This window comes from Durio zibethinus, chromosome 9 (assembly GCF_047325235.1).
Source record: "Durio zibethinus cultivar Kanyao isolate XHJ-2024 chromosome 9, ASM4732523v1, whole genome shotgun sequence".
NCBI lineage: Eukaryota > Viridiplantae > Streptophyta > Magnoliopsida > Malvales > Malvaceae > Durio > Durio zibethinus.
The window spans coordinates 4,554,682-4,566,214 of record NC_143170.1 but is presented as its reverse complement, the minus strand read 5'-3'; the positions used below and the strand labels follow the sequence as shown (position 1 = coordinate 4,566,214).

The 11,533-nt window shown below is 36.3% G+C and overlaps 2 pseudogenes across 10 annotated transcripts; both read right to left on the bottom strand.

The window, feature by feature from the left end:
- Positions 1-2,435: 2,435 nt before the first annotated feature.
- Positions 2,436-6,303, bottom strand: LOC111315844 (protein BRANCHLESS TRICHOME pseudogene; annotated as a pseudogene). 2 transcript variants are annotated; one of them, XR_016345078.1, is made up of 4 exons: positions 6,168-6,303; positions 5,340-5,523; positions 4,374-4,616; positions 2,436-3,716 (listed from the first exon to the last, which is right to left on the bottom strand). The product of XR_016345078.1 is annotated as a protein BRANCHLESS TRICHOME pseudogene, transcript variant X1 (transcript). The 2 variants fall into 2 exon arrangements; XR_016345079.1 differs by lacking the exons at positions 5,340-5,523; positions 6,168-6,303 and adding an exon at positions 4,888-5,281.
- Positions 6,054-9,117, bottom strand: LOC111308058 (protein CANDIDATE G PROTEIN-COUPLED RECEPTOR 7 pseudogene; annotated as a pseudogene). Of its 8 annotated transcripts, none has more exons than XR_016345073.1 (4): positions 8,155-9,117; positions 7,780-7,916; positions 7,309-7,604; positions 6,385-6,731 (listed from the first exon to the last, which is right to left on the bottom strand). The product of XR_016345073.1 is annotated as a protein CANDIDATE G PROTEIN-COUPLED RECEPTOR 7 pseudogene, transcript variant X4 (transcript). The 8 variants fall into 8 exon arrangements; XR_016345075.1 differs by having other exon boundaries at positions 7,331-7,604; XR_016345071.1 differs by lacking the exon at positions 6,385-6,731 and having other exon boundaries at positions 6,885-7,500; positions 7,580-7,604.
- Positions 9,118-11,533: the final 2,416 nt, after the last annotated feature.

The window sequence follows — 11,533 nt, the reverse complement described above, 5'->3', positions numbered from 1 at the left end:
ACAACTTACACTCATTTCACTAAAACTATCATATCTTAAGATATTTAGCTCAAAATTAAAATCTTTTTAATAAGTTAGAAATTAAACTCAATAAGCTTTCTAATTATATATTGTTCACTTCTTAATTCCTTGTAGATTAATTGTAATATTTTTTTCGATCCACATCATATGCTATTATCAAATAGCATGTATATTTTTTAGTAAAAATTAAATATTTAGTCATAGGAGGCTTGAAATTTAGTTCCACTTGCTTCGTTAGAAAGTATGTTTAACAAGCTTTCCAATGGTATAAAATACTTATAGTAGTATTTTATCTCTTAATACATAATTTTATTTTAATCTACTATTGTAGATAATAATATTTCATGCATCTAAAAATAGAATTTCTCTTTCAATCTTTTAAAACCTAAATTTTCTCTTTCAACCTTTAAAATTCATTCAATAATCATCATTAAATCTTAGTAATATAAAGAAAATAAAGCCAAATAAATTATCCAAATAGATCACGAAGATTAATGAAAATTCTCATAATTTTTTTAAGTTTTTCTCTCATAATCTTTAACTTCAAATAATAGCAATCAACATAATATTTTTTTTAAATAAAAAAAGGTGTATACTCACTTTTAGGATATTAATCTAATTTTAGCTTTTGATTTCGGATCCCTTAACTTAATTTTTCAAGCCCTCTAATCCTAAAGAAGATGAGGAATGAGAGCTCTTATTATTATTTTTTTTCTGTTTCATGTTAAACAAAGATGGCTAAATTTTCTCTTTTATAACAACTCAACCACTTTTTCTTTTAATAGTTAATCTCTTAAATAAATTGATAGACTTTAGTAGTAATCTAAACCTAATTATCTTTTAGATTGAGTATTGCATTGAGTACCTTAAACTTGTCAGCTAAAATCTGTGTAGTAAAAATCTAATAAACATGTATCTGAATTGGCAACTCTAAGTTCTAGTTGAGCTTCTTTCAAATAAATAAATAGGACAAAAAAATGGTTAGTTATAAGAGGATGGAAAGGGTGCTTATTGTTTGTCATGATTTTATTAGCTATTAACAGACAGAAAAAAGAATGATATATGGTTTCACACAAGCCAAGTTCTGTTTAATCTTTTTTTTTAATTATTTTATAAATTTCAGTGCCTCAAGTAAATATGGTTAATTAGGTAACGTATCCAATCCTACTAGATTTTAACCTCATGCAATAAATGCCTGTCGACGACCGGGGAAATGATTGATCTTTTGTCGCCTTGTTCTTTTTTTCATCCTCATTTGTCTCAATTGTTTCGTAACCAAAGAAAATTACGGGGCATGTTAAGCCCCAACAGCCAACACTCCTCTAAATTAAAGGTTCAAGATAAGGTAAGGTAGGGAAGTTTATAAAGGGCGAATGATCTAGAATGTCATTTGAACATTATTTGTTTTAAGCAAGTTTTGCTCACGGCTCAGTCATGTAATTATGTTTCAGGATATAAGAGATAATGTAGAGGACGGAAAGGTCGAGCGATCCATCTCTTTAATTGCTACCTACAAATTTTATCCTACCAATTCCAAAACACCTCAACAACGCATGCATTTTTTTTTTTATCTTCAATTGTTAGAAGAGAATTTATTAACTTGTAGCAGATCTTATAAAGATGAATGCTATTAATACGATTTGGAAAGTACAGACTGTGTTATGAGCAACTAGAGAGAGATTAATTGACAGTTTCCTGCTTTCAGGGCTTAATTTTTTACCTAGCATTTCTTTCTTTCTTTGTTATTGTTGTTTCTCAATTTTTTACCTACCAGTAATCTTATAAAAGGCCAAAAGTAATACTCAAGATCTATATCCAGAACTATCTTTGTCCACATTTCATGATAATTCTTGAGTAACAGCTGTGATCTTGTCGTTTGTAGCAAAGCATTTAAGCCCACACTCACCTTAGTCTAGACTATGAAAAGTCACCATTTTTTATCTCTAATTAATCCACTCTTAATTCAGTGCTTTTGATCAGATCATTGTGATCGATTTTGAGAAGAATTACGACTGTTACACCTTAACCCTGCAGACTGCACAGTTTTGCTTTATCGTTGTCCCGGCTATTTTAAGAAATGGAAGTGAGTTCTGAACTAGTTTCACTTTGCTTGAAATAACAGTTCCATTGCACATGTGTGTCCCCAAAAGTTGTTGAATTTTCCCAAGCTACCCTAAAGTTTCTCCAAAAAATTGTTCATTACTTTTATCTATATGAAGAACCACGAATAGCTTGGCAATAAAGTCAAATATGTGCAGATGTCTATTACTGAAAAAATGAGCCTTTTAGCAGTTACTTACAACGAATTTTGGGTAATTTCAACGCTTCTTTTACTAAGATCCGAACCAACACGTCGCAATATCAAATCAAATCCTATATATAATATTAATGAACACAACCTCATATACAGCAAATTACAAACCCAAAGCATATATCTACTCTATTCTTATAATCTTTCAAGAACAGGATATTTGGGGTATGGGGCACCAACCCATTAGCAGAAACAATTCAACAAGAAATAAGAACGAAACAAAATTTAAGCCGAAAAACAAAAGTTAAATTACTTGGAGATGTGGAAGGTTTGATCAAGGGAAGTGATATCTTCAACTCATAATAAGACTATTTGATCGGATGGGGCTCTTCTGCTTAAGTAGAATCCTTAACTGAGCCTTTTGGCACTCCAGCTTTGTACCCCAATGCCTACTCTTGGATCCAATGGCTCGAACCACTCTTGGAAATTCGACAGACCCTTTGATCCCTCGCTTTATGTGAGGATTCTCAGGTTCTGGAGATGCTTTTCGTTGAATTGCCATGGATGAAGAGACAGTACTGTTTATATTATCGTAACAGGATGATGCCTTTTCACTCAATACAAATCTTGTTGAGTCTCTTGAATCACAAGATTTCTCACTGAAAACTAACCTTGAAAACTTCCCCGAAAGATTGGCAGTGAATGCTGGTAGTTTACCTTCTTTGTTCTTCTGTTCAATTCTGGAAACTGAAGTATCAAGTTTTGTGCGTTTAGTTTCCTCCAATTCTAATAACTTCTCCTCGAAGAGAATCTTGGCCTCGGCCAGCTTCATTTGAACTCTCTCTTCCCTTAAAACTTCAGCCATTCTCAGCATCTTTCTGTCATCCTCAAATTCCCTCTTCATTCGATCAATCTCTGCTTTATACAATGAAATTTCTCTTGCAAGCTCTTCACATACTCTCTCCAATGCTCCTCTTCCCCTTCTTTCCTCAGCAAGTTCTTTAGCCAATTGCTTGTTGAGGGACTCAGCCTTTTTACGTGCTTTACGTTCGTACTCGAGCTCAGCTTTCAATTCAATGATCTGGGCTCGACCAATATCCAATTCAGAATCCATAACTGGTTTGAAGAAGGTGAGATCCCAGAAAGAGGCTGCGATCTTTCGAGCTGAGTGGGGGAGGTTTACTTGATGAAGATGCTTTCTACTTTGGCACTGTTGTTGTTGATGGTGATCAGAATAATAAAAAGGATTGTCGTAAAGTTTCCAGCTAGGGCAAGTGGTAGTGGTGATGGGCTCCTGAGGAATAGCCTGAGTCTCATTTCTGGGATTACCTGGGCTGCTGATCATCATCATCACCTCCTCCATATCTTCCCCTTTCATTCTATACGAGCTTTTTCCTTGTAGCTTTTCCTTTGCTGATTTTCTTTTCTCTAAAGGGGATTTTCCCTGTCAAGAAAGCAATTGTGGTAGGCCCATTAATTATCCGGGAACTTTGCTTTGAAGATTGAAGATGTGGAGTCTAAAAGCTAAAGATATATCACATGCATCTCATCTTAATTTAAAACTAGTCCTAGGGGAGGTGGTCTTGCCTCTTATATCCTACTTCCATCGGTCCACATCTCTCTTATCCGCCCTGTTCTTGCTTTTATAAGGCATCTCCCAATCGCCATTCTCATGGGATGCCAAAACTAGTAGTGGATCTATCATCTATGGTGAGAAGGCCATAATTTTCCAGCTGGTAGGCTAACTTTTTATGCACGGGGAGGCGGTCAAAACAATTGAGGGGCATATTATTGACTGAGATAATTAACGGACTAATTTAGTTTAACCAGACACATTAATTTGAGGAAGGACAGTTTTAAAGATGAAGCACCTGGGTTCAATGGTTTCAATCAGAAACTTGAACTGCTAATGGGAGATTAGATCAACTACTTTTCAACAAGTTAAACTGTATTTGCGGATGGAAAACTTAAAAAGACAATCCATCGTCAGTAGTTTTGACTTTACTTACTACTGATGAAAATTAAGAGGCAAGTGTAAGATTTGGCTACATAAACTTGTAAGGATTAGTTTAATACTGTCTACATTAGATGGCAATGTCACCTGAAATTTTCCTGGAGGTACATGTTTCCTTTATCTGACGACACTGTCAAGTCCAATGAATACGTTTGGTCCACCAGACCACTGATTTTATACCTCTGTTGTCATAGAATAGGGGCTTCTCAGGCTGGATAATTTACACCTCCGGCAATGGACATGTTGGTGGGGTATCTTGATCTTCTCTTGGGACATGGTTTCTGGAAAACCAAATCTTTCAACCAACAGTATGCTATTGCTATGACCCCTCTGCAAAAAAAAAATAATAATAATAAAAAAAGCCCTGAGAGCTAACAAATAACAACAGCAGCTGTAGCAGAAGAAGAAGTCAACATGTTTTTTTTTTTTTTTTTCACCCCTTAGTTTTTAACATTGGCTGGCCTACCAGAGGATTTCAATAACTAAAGGATCAAGTATGTATCTCACAGCAATCATTCAGCTACAACAGCACCCACATGCATATTTGATGATTCAAGTGATTGATTAATGTTCCTTTACAGCAGCATAAACAATTAATTACCATAAAAAAGAAGCTGAGAACTTCAAAAGTTTAATTTGGAGTTCCTTTCTTCAAAATGTGTTATAACTTATATGTCGTGCATTACAAATGGGATTTGCTGGTTGTCTTGGATTGGATTAAAGAAGATGAAGCAATTATATATTTTAATAAAATTTTGGTATCTTTCCTCTCAAGAGTGCTTTGCAAAGTCCTAAAGGACATAGTAGGCTATCATGGAGTTCAAACATTGGTCTATTTATTCCTACAGGCTCCATGTGGATGTTCCCTTTTTATGTTTAATCCAGGGCCCATTGCACTGTCATAAACCCTAAGTACAAATTTTCAATTACTTGAAAATATGACTTGCCTATAGTTATTTGCCACTAACATGACAAAACTTGGCAAGCGCTCTTTTGGAGTTTTTCTAGTTAGTAAGTAAATCACTCCTTGTAATCATTGACTTGAACTCAAACCTTTTTTTTATTAAGAACATTGGATACTTTGGGCACGGCTGAAAAATTCGGAGATATCCTTGCAAGTGGGTTGTTTTCTCGTTGCCAAAAGAGGACGAAACTTCCCATGTGCCATGAACTGCGATCTTTCCGCAGACAAGGATTTAGTGCTCTTGGTTCAGTTCTTGTGGTTCACAGAGAAGAACTGCTGACAAAAAGACGAAAGCAAGACAAGTAAAATGGACCACATTCCTATATGGTCAATGTCATGGAGTAAAATGTGACTTTTTTATTTTTTTTCTGCGAAGGAACTACTGTTCCTTTTTTTTTTTTTCATCCTGGGGAGACTGTTATAATAATTGGTGATTATGATTTTGTTTTGACAGAATTTTTATTAGGCTTTATACAAAACAAAATTTGTCAGCATGTGCTATATGCATGAGATGAACAAATGAATGAAAGGATGCTAAGGAAAAAAAAAAAAGACTAAAGGAGGTATGTTCTAAGTCACAAATATACCCATATTCCTAACGATTAATGATTACAGGCTTATTATCAATGCAACGTTAGATTCTTGATCATTTTACAGCATTTTGTCTTCAAGTACATACCCAATCCCTACCTAGCCTATACTTCTCTTTCTACATATCAGAAGGAGACTTTTACCACCAATAAGGCATTGGCTGTACCAAGAAATACAACCAAATATTTACCATGTCGATGTTGTTCTAAAGGTATTAAAAGATTGGAGCAATTTAATACACAAAAATAAAATTTAAATATCACATCAAAATATTACAATACTTCAAGAGCCAAAATGGGGTATTATCCTATATTAAACAACCAAACCTGAGCTCGGTGAAGAGAATGTGATTCACTGATTCTTTTGGAGTTCTGGTTTCGGAGAGATGTAACTGATTTTTAGCAAGTATATGAACAGATAGTGAATCAAACTCTGCTGCAACCGTGAGATTACTAACTTTGAATGCTAACCCAACAAATCACCGCTCAGAGGCAAGAAAAAAAAATTATAAACTTGTGATAGAAAGAACAAGGAAAGAACAGAAAGACCAATCAATTAATTCCCATATCTCAACCAATCAATTCACATTTTTCAACTGCTGTAGGCTGAACTTGTGGACCTTTTCCCTTCCATTATGTCACAAGGTTTCTGTCCAATTTTTTATTTCGTGTCTGCACAAGTCAAACTACATTCCATGGCAGACACTTTTGTCAAGAAGACCACCTTAACCCACGATACAGGGCGTCCTTCCGTAGGATCAGATATTTTGTAGAGCTTGACAGTGAACATCAGACATTGCTTTCGGATACGAGGTTCTTGACGACACAAATGCTATGGAACTTTAAAGACAACTCTGAAGTTATAGAAGTTCAGACCGGTGAAGATAACTCCTACAAAGAGAATGGTTCAGGACATCAAAATACAAGGTTTAGTTCATGTTAGAGTTGCAAATCTGTGTCAAAAGTTTGACCTATCTAATAAGATTTCCTCTCAACTTTATATTGACCTTTATCACATAAAATTTAAACCAGAAGAGTCAGTAATAGAGGTCAAAATTTCTAGTATTCATTTCAATTTGTCAGGGTGACCGCATACACGATGAGAATTCAAAGTGTTCACAAAAGCTAAAGGGCAGCAAGCCTGCAGGCAACACCGATGAACAAGCTCTTTCCCAGTTGGTAACCTACAGAGTATGTATGCCCCGTTCTCCAGATTGATTTTGTACTTCTAAGGAGGTGAAGAGATTCTACATATTAGCCATGGCCATGACACAAAACCTTAATTACTCAGCAACTAACATGGAAGTGGCCATGACAGGATTGATTAACCAAGTGCAATCGGAAACTTCCACGGACCTATTTTATGAGCATCAACAAGAAGAAAATTTTGAAGCCATATGTGTCCAAGACAACTAAATCCTTGAAACAATCGAGCAGGGTGTAAATCTCTATATTAATCCAACATTACCATTGACAACAGAGATTTTAACCTGACAGCTAGACTACTAATAGAATCCATCAAGCAGAACCAAGGCCGTTTCAGAAGTCTCAATGCAATTCATGAAATATCTTGACTGCTAATCTAGATGAAATAACGGCATCCAGCAGAAGACCAACTACGATTGATTCCTTGCAAGCTTCCTGCTCTGCAAATGAGCAGCTAAATGTGAAGGAATAAAATGTTTAAGTTCCAGCCAGCCAATTAGTAACTTACTAAATAGACAGAATATGGTACTTACAGGTCAGTCCACAAGTTTGGAATCTCTGAAATAAACAAAGAAAACATTTGCCAGCTGACTTAAATAAAATGCATGTGCAAGTTATAAACTAGATTTCAGTTAGAAGCACATTTGTTATATCAGAACCACTTCAAATATTTAAAAAAGCCCCTAAAAGTAATGCACCATTACATATATTCCAGGCAGTATTACAGCAATACCTCTTCATTGAGCATTTCATTTGGTAATCGGTTATTTGTGAGTGCATGAACAATGCAACCTTTAGATAGATACAAGCCTTTATCACTAGTAGCATGTATCAATCTATTAGTCAACCAGACAATATAACCCTCAAAACCTGCATGGACAGCTCTCATTAGAAAGTACATGATTGCTACAACTGCAATGTTTCACAACACAATCCCAGAATGACTAATGAATAACAAACAACGAGTTGAAAAAGCAAGGCATAAATTTTGTATTTGCAGTTACACAGGCTATCAAATTCACAAACATGCATCAAAGTATACATTTTAACCTATCAACTTAACAAAAAAAAAACAGCACGGTAGATAAAAAAAAGCATGAATTATTACAGCTTTTCTTAACATTGGTAATCGTTTTGATGATCAGGCTTCTATCTCAACTGTCCCAGTTTGATTCCCCGCACCATTTTCTTCGATCATTCTCCATATATTTTTTTCTCAATGAATGCTATCATAATTTAAACTCATCTTCAAGCTTCAACTGCTCTGCTGCAGCCTTTTCCTTCTCATCATCAATCACAAAATATGGGTTATGTGCCTCTGGTTTGAACTTATACCCTGTAAACACAAAAAATGCGAGTGTGGCCAACTCCCCGACCACCACACTGTTCCAAAGATACTTATAGGAAGTAATCGTCTCCAAATTATAAACCACAACACGCGTAAAGTAAATATAACAGATCACCACAACGTAATATTGCCTAAACAGAGTCAACTTCATTAAATTCACTGCAGCTTTCCCATCCATCCTAGCCGCCTCATACAAGTTCTTAGTCAACCAAACAATCGGAACCAACACCGCCTCATGCAAATTCTTAATCGACCAAACAATCGGAAATAACACCATGCAACAACAAACAACATCAACAAGCAAAAACACTTGCTTCCACGTGATCCAATCCTGACCGAAAGGCCCAATCTCATCAATAACAACGTGGGCAACATTAGCAACAACCTGAAGTGGAATCACAATCATCAAAACCTTCTTTTCCTTGTCCTGCAAGTGAGGTTTTAAAAACGACCATCCGGTACCAATCAGAACAATCAGCTTAAAAAGCATGATTCCTTTCAAGAAACTGAATATGTAAAACAAACATCCCAACCGTGAGCACTTCCGGTTCGTTTGATATAAGATTTATCCTCTGCTTCGCATGCCAGACTTAAAGCTTTTAAAATAACCACGGCCAGCATAAAGAAATGGATTCTAAAAACTGTGGGTCGTTTTTTGTAAAGCACGTAAATCCAAATCCCTGCGAGAGCGAAATAAACGAGGGACAAAAGAAAGTAACCTCTAGGGAGAATTGTTTTGCCGGCGGAGAGGTAATCCCGGATGTTAATCTCGCCGTCCAGATTGTACATCGCCGACCGGACGGTCATCGATACTTTGACTTGATTAACGCGGTTAGCGAAGACGAGTGTGTATTGGTCGGCGTCGTTTTCTTGGTAAACGATGTCGAACCTCGATTTCCCGTTGAGAGACCCGAAGTTGGAGACGACTTTGACGAGATTGCTATTGAGAGCGCACGTGACCTCCCCTTCTTCGAGTTATTGGAGCACGTGCATCCATAAGTCGCGTGTGCAGAGGAAGAATCCGACTTTGGACAAGGCGAGGTCCGGGTTCGGGTCGGAGAGTGCAATCAGAGAGACGTTGCGTTCGAGGCGGCCGGTGTGGTAACCCGAACTCGTCCAAGGGGATTATGGGGCGGTCATCGGATCGGATCTCCGTGAATCGGATCTCAGCCGAAGCAAAAACAAAAAGAGAGATCAAAAGAGAAAGTACAAAAGTGCGTGAGACCGCCATGGGAGAAACGGAAAACTTTTGGTGTATATCAGAGAGAAATTTCAGATCAACAATTTGTTGCTTTAATTGGGGCTTTGGCGGGTTTTTATTTTTATTTATTTCTATAAAGTAAATAAATAATACAAAGACAAACTTCGAAATCCTAAGAATTCGGAGTGATTATCGAGAATTTTTGTATACTCGTCGAAATTAGACACTGTTTTGGCTTTGTTTTAATCGGGGCTTTGGTGGGTTTTTATTTTTATTAAAGTAAATAAACAACACAACGACAAACTTCGGAATGTTAAGAATTAGGAATGATTGTCGAGAATTGTGTGCTTAGCGAAATTACGAAATTAGACGCTATTTTGGCAAAAACTACCCAAAAAACCATCTCCGGTTAGTGTTGTTGACTTTTTGCTTGTATGGGTATAATGGTAATTCAGCCTTTCTCAAAGTAGAGCAGCGTTGAAAACGAGGAAGGTGTTGATGGGAAGCCAATTATTAAAACTTGTTTGTTGTTCGAAAGTTTCATTTTTGGATTTGTCAATGACTCAATGATGCTATAAACACATTCCGCTTGTTTCATCCTCCCAATGTGACTCCTATTTTGCTCAAGTGTTCAATTGAAATGTGAGCATTTGTTATTTATTGTGAGACTTCCCTGCTTAACTTAATCTACAACTATCAACAACTTCCATTTATCATTTTTTTTCTTTTCCTTTTAATTCTTTTAAATTTACATTGCTCCCAAATAAATATTTGGGGCTTGCATGCATGCATGAGCTGGAGGTTATATATATGGAAGCATATTTAAGCATATTGTTAAGGTGTTTCCTACAAGTTACGGATTTTGAGATTCCTTTTTGAGAGGCTAATATTATGTTTTAACCTAATTCTTACTAGACATATTCTATCATACTTTGATAGAATATACTTTCCAATCGCATCAGAGTAATCTCGAGAAGTGAAGGCAGTAGAGAGTAAACTAAGGGAGAAAAGAGTTGAACAAAGAATCTGTTTTGTTAAGGAAAATAAACCATCAGTCTTTTTTTTTTTTTTTTTTTGGCTCTTGAACTCTCTCCAAGTAGATTTGAGAATAATGGTGGTGTGGGGAATGTGTCCTGGCAGGGGGTTATTTATAGACCAAAAAAAAAAAGCAGGAAGTTGGGAGTTCGTTAGACTGAGAGAGAGAGAGAGAGAGGGGGACAAGAAAGGTTCATGCAGCTCACACGACCAACAGCGTAAATTTGGACGATCTGTTCTGTTCTGGGGACGACACTCAAACTCGATCCAAACCAAGATATGGAAACCTGGAAGCATTGACACAGACACAAAAAGCCATAAACTATTATTCTTTTTTTCAATGTTTATTCTCGAGTTAATAAAGTCTTTTTAACTTGTAGAAGAGAGAACAAAATCCCGAAAGTCTTACAAAGACTGCGTGAATTAAGAACATTGGATACCGTAATTAATGCAGGCGGTACTTGATTTTTGTAGAAATATGATTTGTCCCTAGCTACAAAGTCACGGATGCGTATAAAGCTGTACACAAATGAGCCTCAAATGCACAGCTAAGGCTCATCGGAGAATAATAAGCTGCGGTTAGTTTAACAACTTGCATCAACGGTTTTATTAGTTTCAGGACGAAAGTCCAACCATAATTCCATACATGTATTACGTGATTGGAACATGGGAGAGGTTTTATTTTACCCCTAAAAACGTGAAAAGTTTCACATGGATGGTCAAGGATTCCAGAAAGCTCTTGTCCGGAAGCTCTTTACTGTGGCTTGATTTTGGGACCTCCTCTTTTAGACTTTGTGGAGATCAAATTAAACCCAGAGAAGAAACCCAATAGGTTTGCTGTCTATCTGAGAAATTGTCTCATGCCGGACTTAATATTGACCTGACAAAAGATTTGATCCTGGC